The following is an 11138-nucleotide window of genomic DNA, read 5'->3' on the forward strand; positions in this document are numbered from 1 at the left end:
GAGCCGGCTCGCAGCGGAAGGGGGTCACGCGCCAGACGGGACGCCACACGCACCCAGCCTTCAAGCGACGACCTCCCCAACGGCGAGGACACAGGGCCCGGCCCGGCGGGACCCTCCCCCGACTCAGAGGGGGGAGGCGCGGGCCACAGTAGGCGACGAGCGGCGCTCGGTCCCCACCGCGGAGACCGGCGGACCCCACTTCTCCCCGCCACCGAGGAGGAAGAGGGAACTCTGCCTACACACGAGCGAATCCAATCGCCACGCGGAAGCGCTACCACAACGCAGAGAGAGGCGGCGGGCCGGGGGAGTCCGGTACCCCCAAAGCACACCTCTGGGATCGCTAGAGAAGGCTTTCTCACCGAGGGCGGGTCACACTCCCCCACCCACCGGTCGCCCCTCGCCGGGCCGCCCACGGAGGCGCTCAGGGACACCCAGGGAAGGGAGGGATGAGGTCTACGGCGAGAGGAGCGGAACCCGAGGCACCCCCTCAACCCCGCGTCGAGGGGCACAAAACCTCGATCGATCGCCTCGACGACAACCCTCCGACGAGCTGAGCGCTTCTCCTCGGGACCCACACGCAGACCCCATGGCGGCAACCGGAGGAGGGGGCCCCGGGGGCGGGAACGACACCACCGCTCGGCCTCGGGCACCTGAGGGACAACCCGGAGCGCTCCAGGAGCACCGCAAAAGGCCCAAGCCGAGCCAACGCTCGCACCACCCCGGCGAGGGCAGCACGACGGGCCATCGGGACGAGCCCCCCACCGCCGCGGAGAGGGGCCGCCCCCGACAAGGCAACAACCACAGGAGGCGAGAGCGAGGGATGCCTGCCGCGTCAGAGGACCCCACCGGCCCCCGCCAGGCGGAGAACGGGGGAGCACGGCGAGGTCGGGCCGGATTCCGTACCCCCTACACCTCCCGATCCAGACCCCACAGGCAGGGTGCAGGAGAGGCAAGGGGGCCCCCGCGGGCGGGACGAGAAGAGCGGTCCCATTCACCGAGAATGTCCGTCCCTCGCCCACCGCGGATCGGTCGCGGCCCGGGAGAGCGTGACGTCACCACATCGATCGGAAGAGACCCAGAGCGGGGCGAAGGAGTCAACCTCAGCAAAGCCACGGAGCCCACGGGCCCGAGGCCGGCCAGCCCCGCTCCGGGGAAGGGACGGCGGACAACCCCAGAGGAGAGGAGGATGCCTGACACGCACGGCACGGAGCCAACGGAACGGGGTCGTCGCGACCGCCCCAGGTGCCCGCAGCAGGGAGCGCACACGCGGGCAGACGGGAGCCCGCCCGCCCGCACCGGCCTTTCCCCGCCACACCCAGGTGAGTCGGAAGAGACCCGGGCCCAGGGCGGCACCAGGGAGCCGGGACACTCAGACGGATGCACGGGAGGCAAGGCACACGGGCCCCAGCCGGCGGCTCAACCCAGAGCAGGGCCGGCTAGCCGGGTCACCGGTAGACCAGAGACCCCCCACGCATCCAGAGGCCCGACCTCTCCAGCGACGGGTCGCCAGAGGACAGCGTGTCAGCAATAACCCGGTGGCACAAAACGACAACTCAGAGTGAAAGATACACCCCGCCCAGGGGGCAGGGGGTCTAGTCACCGGCCACACCGCCGACTCAGAAATGCGTGACACGGACATCTGTCCCCAAAAAGGCCACCATCACAGCCAGACATGGAGCACCCAGGGCTGTCTGGTCGACCTAAAGACACACACACACACACACACACACACACACACACACACACACACACACACCAGGGAGCAGCCCTTCCCGGGCACGCCCTCCGGGCCACCGGTGCCACGCAGGGGCCGGCCCGTGCCTTCAGAAACAGACTCTTTCGGCCGTCCCCTCACACGCGAGGGACACACGACACGAGGGAACGAAGGCGCTCAGGGACCACTCTCCGACCACGAAGGCGGACTCGGAAGTAAAGCGTCACAGCAGAGGGACCGCGGCCAGGCGCGGCACCCCGGGAGGACGGCGCAGGAAGGCCACCGACTCCCCACAGGGACTCGGGAAAGAAATCCGGCGGGTGGGTGGGTGCCTCTGGCGGCCAGGGCCCGCGCTGGCCCGCCACAGGGCCGTGGAGTGGCGTCCCCGGCCACCCGCGCCACGCCCGGAGGGTCCCCGCGGGTCGCGGGTCGGGCCTCGGGAGCTACGGCGTACTGGTCGACCGGCCCGGGCAGCCCCGACACCTCGCTCGGGCCTGGAAACTCGGCGACAGCCTGCCCCCATACAGCCCTGCACGCCCGAGCTCTGACTCACAAGTGACTCGCCAGAGCTCTGGCGCCACAGGGACAGCCCCGCTGACGGCCGCAGGCTTTCCGGAGCAATGACTAGCTCACAGCGGGGACGGTCCCCTCCCTCGGCAGCTGTCACCGGAGCTCCAGAAGCCAAGAAAACCATATAAAAGCGGCCGCCAGATGGAGCCCGACAACCGGCGACGACCAGGTCCCCAAACCTGTCACCGAGAGAGATCCAGATGGCAGGGCGGCCGGCGGACGGCAAAACCGAAACCGTGAGTCGAGAAAAGTCTGGCCGAGGCCGAAGACACAGCCCCTCCACCCCAACCCCACAGAAACCGTCCTCCAAACGTGTCTCTGCGTAGACCGAGACAGGCTCCAAAGACAAGCCCACGACGTGTGGCTGTTTGGACATGCATCTCGGAGGGAGAAAGAACACACAGGACTCGGTCGCGAGTCGTTCAGGTGACAGAGAGACACAGAATGAGGACACTTTCACAATCAAACCTGGGGTGTGGGGGAGGGAGGGAGGGAGGGAGGGAGGGAGGGAGGATAGAAAAAAGACACATGGAGGAAGGAGGGAGGGAAGAAAGGAAGCAGGGTGGGGGGAGGAAGGACATGGAGAAAACAGAAATTTTAAAATCTGGAGAAAATAGATGATGAAAGACAGGTGGAAAATGAAGAAAGATGAAGAAGAGAAAGAATGAGGAAAGAGGTGAAGGAAAAAAGGGCGAAAGAGACAAAAAAAGTATAAAAGACAAAGAAAGAGAGAAAAAAAGGAAAGGAACAGAAAAAAGGAAAGAAGGGAGGGAGGGAGGGAGGGAGGGAGGGAGGGAGGAGGGAAAGAAAGAGAAAAACACAGAGCAAGAAGAAAGGAAGGCAGAAAGAAGAGGCTAATGCCATTTTCGGCATTAGCCCCCACCTGCATTTAGGTAAAAATCTAAAAAAAGGGAAAAAGAAAAGAAAGGAAGGAAGGCAGAGAGAAGAAAGAAAGAAAATAGACAAAATGAAATTTCTTGCTAAACATAATCGGGCCTGGCGACAGAGCTAGGCTCCATCTCGAAAGTAAGGCAGGGAGACAGAAAGAAAGAGCAACAGAGAAAGACAGACAGACAGACAGAGAAAAAGAGAGAGAGAGAGAGAGAGAGAGAGAGAGAGAGAGAGAGAGAGAGAGGCAGGCCAAGCAAGGTGGCTCATGCCTGTCATCCCAGCACTTTGGGAGGCCGAGGCGGGCGGATCACAGGGTCAGCAGTTCGAGACCAGCCTGGCCAAAACGTTGAAACCCCGTCTCTACTAAAAATACAAAAATTACCTGGGCGCGGTGGCACACGCCCGCCATCCCAGCCACTCAGGAGGCTGAGGCAGGAGAATCGCTTGAACCATGGAGGCCGGAGGTCACCGTGAGCCGAGATCGCGCCATCGCACTCCAGCCTGGGTGACAGGCTGAGACTCTGTCTCAAAAGAAAAAAGAAATAAAAAATAAAAAAAGAAAAAGAAAGGCCACACAAGAAACACAGAAACATCGAAAGAAACACAGGAACAATGAACGAAACCCAGAAACGACAAAAGAAACAAACAAGAAAGAAGGAAAGAAAGAAAGAAAGAAAGAAAGAAAGAAAGAAAGAAAGAAAGAACTGGAAAAGGCAATTAGGAAGAGAGAAACAAAGGAGAAAGGATAGACAGATTTCCTTTCGAAAGATCCTCTAACAGCATAGTAAGGCCCAGGGAGGGGCTGCGACCCACCTTCCACCTTACGAATACGGTTGGCCAGGAAAATATAAATACCACGTGTAACGTCACCGTTAAACGTGACTATGAGCCGGGTGCGGTGGCTCACGCCTGTCATCCCAGCATTCTGGGGGGCTGAGTCGGGTGGGCCACCTGAGGTCAGGAGTCCAACAACAGGCTGACCGACATGGTGAAACCCCGTCTCTGCTAAAAATACCAAAAAAAAAAAAAAGGGACCCACTTCCGTTACTTGCTGCTGTGGACGATAGGCAGCTGGGGTCGGTGAAGGATTCCAAGATGGCTGGGCGAAAACTTGCTCTAAAAACCATTGACTGGATAGCTTTTTGGGAGATCATACCCCAAAACCAAAAGGCCATTGCTAATTCCCTGAAATCCTGGAATGAGATCCTAACCTCCAGGTTGGCTGCTTTACCTGAGAATCCACCATCTATTGACTGGGCTTACTACAAGGCCAATGTGGCCAAAGCAGGCTTGGTGGATGACTTTGAGAAGAAGTTTAATGCCCTGAAGTTTCCTATACCAGAGGATCCATATACTGCCCTGGTGGATGCTGAAGAAAAAGAAGATGTGAAGTCTTGTGCTGAGTGGGTGTCTCTCTCAAAGGCCAGGGTTGTAGAATATGAGAAAAAGATGGAGAAGTATAAGAACTTAATTCCATTTGAACAGATGACCATTGAGGACTTGAACGAAGCTTTCCCAGAAACCAAATTGGACAAGCAAAAGTATCCCTATTGGCCTCACCAACCAATTGAGAATTTATAAAATTGAGTCCAGGAGGAGGCTCTGGCCCTTATATTACACATTCTGGACATTAAAAATAAAAGTAATTATTAAAAAAAAAAAAAAAAAAAAAAAGAACCTCTTTAATTTTAATGTTAAAAATAAAAAAGGAAAAGAAAAACAAATTCTCCGGACGTGGTGGCACATGCCTGTAACCCCAGCCACTCAGGAGGCAGAGGCAGGAGAATCGCTTGAACCCCGGAGGTGGAGGTCACCGTGAGCTGAGATCGCGCCATCGCACTCCAGCCTGGGTGACAGAGTGAGACTCTTGTCTCAAAATAAAGAAAAAAGGAAAAAAGAAAGAAAGAGAGAGAGAGAGAGAGAGAGAGAGAGAGAGAGAGAGAGAGAAAGAGAGAAAGGAAGGAAGGAAGGAGCCGGTCGCGGTGGCTCAAGCCTGTAATCCCAGCTCTTTGGGAGGCCAAGGTGGGTGGATCACGGGGTCAAGAGATAGAGACCATCCAGGTCAACATGGTGAAACCCCATTTCTACTAAAGATACAAAAAATTAGCTGGGCATGCTGGTGCGTGCCTGTCATCCCAGCTACTCAGGAGGCTGAGGCAGGAGAATTGCCTGAACCCAGGAGGTGGAGGTTGCGGTGAGCCGAGATCGCGCCATTGCACTCCAGCCTGGGTAACAAAAGGGAAACTCCATCTCAAAAAAAAAAAAAAAAAAAAAATACCACACAAGAAACACAGAAACAACGAAAGAAACACAGGAACAACGAACGAAACACAGAAAACGACAAAAGAAACAAACAAGAAAGAAAGAACTGGAGAAGGCAATTAGGGAGAGAGAAACTAAAGGAGAAAGCACAGACAGATTTCTTTTCGAAAAATCCTCTACCGGCATAGTAAGGCCCGGGGAGGGGCTGCGACACACCTTCCACCTTAGGAATATGTTGGCCAGGAAAATAAAAATGCCACACGTAAGGTAACCGTTAAAAGTGACAATGAGCCGGGCGCGGTGGCTCAGGCCTGTCATCCCAGCACTCTGGGGAGGCTGAGGCGGGTGGGCCACCTGAGGTCAGGAGTCCAACAACAGGCTGGCCAACATGGTGAAACCCCGTCTCTGCTAACAATACAAATAAACTTCTTTAATTTTAATCAAAGAAAGAAAGAAAGAAAGAAAGAAAGAAAGAAAGAAAGAAAGAAAGAAAGAAAGAAAGGAAGAAAGAAAGAACTTCTCCGGGCGTGGCAGTGCATGCCTGTAACCCCCAGCCACTCAGGAGGCTGAGGCAGGAGAATCGCCTTAACCCGGGAGGCAGAGGCCGCCGCGAGCCGAGATCGTGCCCTCGAACTCCAGCCTGGGTGACAGAGTGAGACTCTGTTTCCAAAAAAAAGAAGAAAAATGACTATGAGGGCCTGGGCCAGGGTGGTTGAGTGAGTTTACCTAGGGAGGGAGGGAGGGAGGGAGGGAGGGAGGGAGGGAGGGAGGGAGGGAGGGGTGGCGGGTGGGGAGGGGGGGAGAGAGAGAGAGAGAGAGAGAAAGAGAAAGAAAGAAAGAAGGGGGGATATGCCTGAGTGGAAGGAGAGAAACCAAGGGGAGCAGGACGGGACACAAAGAGGAAGGGGAAGGGACGGAGGCACAGTAGGTTATTCTAAAATGTATTCAAGACTGGGGTGGGGGTGGGCACGGAGGGCAACTCAGGAAACAAGCCGACTCCAGCAATGACACCTAATTCATGATTGCTGGCATCGCTGCCTCGAAAGGGGGGCACCGCATGTTTCTTCCTCCACACTCATTCGATGATTTCTGGGAAACGCCATTTACGAGCACACTCTGGACATCTACCTGCTTTCGCTACATCTGGGGAGAATCGGGAAAGTCCCCACTAACGACAAGGCCTAAAGTGGAGCTGTCATCCACAAAACCCAGGCAGAAGGGTCCATATGGGTTAAGAAAGACACCAAGAAAGAAAGGGAAACAACGGATCAAAGAGAAGAACAATCGGGCCCGGCCAGGGTCTCCAGGGGTCGTCTGGGCAACGAGGGAGTCGGGGGTGGGGGTGGGGGTGGGGGTGGGGGACGAATGGACTAAGGGAGGGCGGGCCTCTAAGTGGGGGGAGGTGGGGGGCGGGTGGCAGAGAGAAGCCACAGTCTCTCCTGACGGTGGGCGGGCGGCCAGAGCGTCCCGTCACGCCGCCTAGACTTCGGAGAACCGGTGACCGCTAGGTGACGCCCGATGACAACATATGCAAGTGTCAGCCCGGCACCCTCCCAGGCATTTCCCCCACAACTAATGGAGCGGAGACCCTGAGGGGGAAGGAAGCACCGTGACTCGGCAATACGCGCAGAAACACACGCACCTACGTACGTGCGTAGGTACGTACGTACGCACGCACGCACGCACGCACGGACGTACCCACGCACGCACTCACACGCACGGCGTATCACACAGAATAGCAGAGTGTATACCGTGATAGCGAGAGGGCCCACGCCATTTTCTTCTCTAGTAACAAAAGAAAAAGCAGGCCGAGGCCCGGCGGCCCACGCCCCTCACCCCAGCACTCCGGTAGTCAGAGGCAGAGGCGGGCGGGTCACCCGGGGTCAGGAGTTCCGAACCATCCCCGTCAACATGGCGAAACCCCCGCCTCCAGGCCCTCGAAAGGCCGGGCAGGGGCAGGAGAATCGCTGGAACTCGGGAGGTGGAGGTCGCAGTGAGCCAAGATCTCACCACCGACCGCACTTCAGCCTGGGCGACAGAGCGAGACTCCCGGGGCGGGGGGGTGGGGGGGGGGATTCGCTTCCCTCTTTAGGTGACCACGCACCGTGACACGTACACAGAGAGCTCGGAAGGTACACAGGCTCTGACCTCCTCTCTGTGGTTTTGAGTCGGTCTGGCGATATTTTCCAGGCCTTCCGTTTCCCCGTAAGCAGTCACAGAAATGAAAACTCCCTCCTTTCCCAATTCGTCTTCAGCTCATCATCAGGCCGCAAGAATAAGCAGCCCGACCCGACCCGACCCTCCCGCTGGGTCCGGGAGCAATTGCACTCCAGCCCGGGCGACAGAGCGAGCGAGCGAGCGAGCGGAACCTCTGTCGCAGAAGAAAACAATTAAAAAGAAGGAAGATAGATAGATAATCAGCCGGCCGTTTTGTGTCGTGCTGCGTCCTGGCACCCGCCCGGGCCGGTAGGCCCAGCTCCTCAGGGGCTGAGTCAGGGGAGCATCTCTCTAAGCCCACCAGTCAGTTCAAGGTCACAGTGACCTACGTACGATCGGCCTGGGCGACACAGGGAGACCCCATCTCTAAAAAAGTACATGGAAGCGTGGACGGTCGTAGAAGACATACAAGGAGGTGGCGGAGCACGGGAAGGCTCCGCTCGTTCCTGAAGACCAGAGCACAGCCGGGTGCGGTGGCTCAAGCCTGTCGTCCCAGCACTTTGGGAGGCCGAGGCGGGTGGATCACGAGGTCGAGAGATCGAGACCAACCTGGTCAACGGGGTGAAACCCCGTCTCTGCTAAACATACCGGAAAATAGACAAATAAATAAATTAGCTGGGCACGGTGGCACGTGCCTGTAATCCCAGCTACTCGGGAGGCTGAGGCAGGAGAATTGCCTGAACCCAGGAGGCGGAGGTTGCGGTGAGCCGAGATCGCGCCATCGCACTCCAGCCTGGGTAACGAGAGCGAAACTCCGTCTCAAGAAATTAAAAAAGACCAGAGCACACAAACAGGACCATCCGCTTGAGGTAGCCACCGTTCCGAATCACGGCGGAGGCCTCGAGGATTTCAGAGCAAGGCCCTGCCGTCATCTGCGGCACCCGACCTCGCCTGTAAATATTTCCGGAAACCGACTCGTCCGTCCATTCATTCACTCACTCATCCATCCATCCATCCATCCATCCATCCATCCATCCATCCATCCAATCCATCCATCCATCCATCCGTTCATTCATTTTATAGGCGCGCGCCGACAGCCCCAGCTGAGACTTCATCTCAAATAAACAAACACGTAGGTGAATCCATCAACGTCAAAAGGAAAACGCAAGGAAACGGGGCAGCACGGGGAAGCTCCGCCTTTCTCTAGACACCAGAGCAGATACACCACGGTACCGTCAGGAACAGACACAGACACGGGCCATTCGGAATCTGTCGTCACCGTGCCAGATCGGCACCGAAAGACCGCACGTTTCCGAGCCGTCGCCGCCATCGTCGGGCGTGACGGCCGAGTCACGACCACGTAGAGATCTCCCGACCCACCGGCCGCGTTCGTGCTCTCACGAGCCGGGTCGGGAGAACGAGCGGGGCATTCGGCAAAGCACTCGTCTCACGTTCCTCGGCGGTCTCCCGCGTCTCTCGTGAAACCTGCCAAAGTTAGAGTCCCTTCTGCGTTCCACACCCGCCCCCCAACCCCCCCGCCACCGTCGACCGTCCGCAGAGTACCGAAACAAAAGAACGGTGAACACGTGTCACGCAACAGGGAGGAAAAACAACAAAGCAAAAGTCTCAGAGCTTTGTGGTACAGAATGAAGAAAATCTTGTACCCAACATCATCAACGGTTTGCGAGGTTTCAGTTACAGATTTTACTAATGGTATGCCACCTGACATGTCCACCTCAGTCATTGTCACCAGACTGGAGGAATCTGGTTCCAGCCCATGCAGTAGTTTCCATTGCGGTGGAAGCATAAGGCGAAACCAAGGAGGCAAAAGCCAAGTCAAGACACCCCCGTTTCTTGAGAAACTATGGGCAAGGTACTTTTGACAGCCGGAGTAAGGGAATGGGAGCCTTTCCATAGTTCAGCAGCCACAGATGATCTCTGAAATGAGATATAGGCTGCTTGTTTCTGGGCTCCAGGGACAGTGAACATAAATAGGTTTGGAGCGATGTCTCCAGGGGCAAAAGGAGGAGGAATGGAATGTAAAGCAGCACAGGTAACTTACACAGAACACGCCATATCTTTGGGTTCTCCACACGTGTGGAGAGTACCTTGTGTGGAGGACTGAGTTTCAATAGATTGCCACGAGGGATCTGCTCTTCTCCATAGAAAACCCTGACTCAGGGACCATCATGGTGACTCAGTCCTATAATCCCAGCACTTTGGGGGGCCGAGGTAGGCTTATCATCTGCGGTCACAAGAGCCAGACAGCATGGCCAAAATGGGGAAACCAACAATACAAAAATTAGCAGGGTGTGGTGAGCACCTCTTATCTCAGCTACTTAGTGGGCTGTGGCAGGAGAATCACTTGAACCCGGGAGGCGGAGTTGCAGAGCACAGAGTTCACCCTACTGGACTCATGCCTGGGCGACAGAGCAAGACTCCATAAAAAAAAAAAAAAAAAAAAAAAATTAGCCAGGCATGGTAGTGCATGCGTGTAATCCCATCTACTTAGGAGGCTGAGGCAGGATAATTGCTTAAACCTGGGAAGTGGTGGTTGCAGTGAGCTGGGATCATGCCACTACACTCCAGTCTGGGTGAAAGTGAGACCTCATCTCAAAAAATAAAAATAAAAAAAGAAAACGCTGACCCCTGAAGCAGGGCATCTAGGAATAATTTAACATCAGGCTTCCCAGAATTTCGTTAAGTGATGGTCCAGGGGACTACTTTCTTTCTGGTCACACCTCATTTCCCAGGAGGAGGGGCTCTCTGAATGAACCGCTGTTTCAGTGATGCCCGTAGTGGACTGGCCCGCTGAGGAGATGAACAAGACCCTCTATCTGAGGTCAATCGAGGCTCTGAGGCTGCCCTATAGTTGTGCCTAAGAGGGATTCTGACTTAGAGGAGTCAATAATAATCTCACAGAGGGTAGCTTCGCCCCATTGGCTACTCAGCCAAGCACATACAACAAAAATCTAAACCTGCGGTTTCTACTGTACTGTGGCAACACATAGGCAACAACACATGGGACACAGATACAGTGAAACTAATCTGTTTCACATGTCTAACTATGATGATTTCCAAGCATATGCACAGCTCTGGGGTAAATCCATTCCAGTCTGCCTTTCCCTTTAAAAAGAAAACATAACTCACCGGGTGCGGTGGCTCAAGCCTGTAATCCCAGCCTGGAAAACACGACGAAACCCCACTTTACTGAAAATACAAAAAATTTGTCGGGCGAGGTGGTGGTGGCCCATAATCCCAGCTACTCAGAAGGCGGAGGCAGGAGAATCCCTGGAACCCAGGAGGTGGAGCTTGCAGCGAGCCGAGGTCGTGCCATTGTACTGGAGAAAGAAAGAAAACAGAACTCTCTCCAGGGCTCCCATCTGCTTTTGCAGGATCTGAAATGTGATTGCGGCAAAGGTTGAGAGAAGGGCCCAGGGGACAAAGGGGGGAGAAGCAAAGGCTGGAGGCACCTCTGCTCACTCTGGAATGTTTCCAACCTGGGTGGGGATGACTCAGGGAAAAAGCTGACTCTGAAAATGAC

General features: G+C 55.8%; 1 long non-coding RNA gene and 1 pseudogene across 3 annotated transcripts in view; one reads left to right on the forward strand and one right to left on the reverse strand.

The window, feature by feature from the left end:
* Nucleotides 1–11138, reverse strand: part of LOC144580343 (uncharacterized) — a 25601-nt gene extending 14463 nt beyond the window's left edge. Inside the window, exon 1 of one of the 2 annotated variants that reach the window (XR_013529655.1) lies at nt 10745–11138. This is a non-coding gene — a long non-coding RNA (uncharacterized LOC144580343). Of the gene's footprint in view, nt 1–6565; nt 7078–10744 lie in introns of those variants that run through there. The other variant, XR_013529657.1, reaches the window with a different exon arrangement.
* On the forward strand, nt 4219–4849 carry LOC128930904 (ATP synthase peripheral stalk subunit d, mitochondrial pseudogene; annotated as a pseudogene). Its single transcript, XR_008479201.2, has one exon. The product of XR_008479201.2 is annotated as an ATP synthase peripheral stalk subunit d, mitochondrial pseudogene (transcript).

Source organism: Callithrix jacchus, chromosome 19, assembly GCF_049354715.1.
Source record: "Callithrix jacchus isolate 240 chromosome 19, calJac240_pri, whole genome shotgun sequence".
Classification (NCBI taxonomy): domain Eukaryota; kingdom Metazoa; phylum Chordata; class Mammalia; order Primates; family Cebidae; genus Callithrix; species Callithrix jacchus.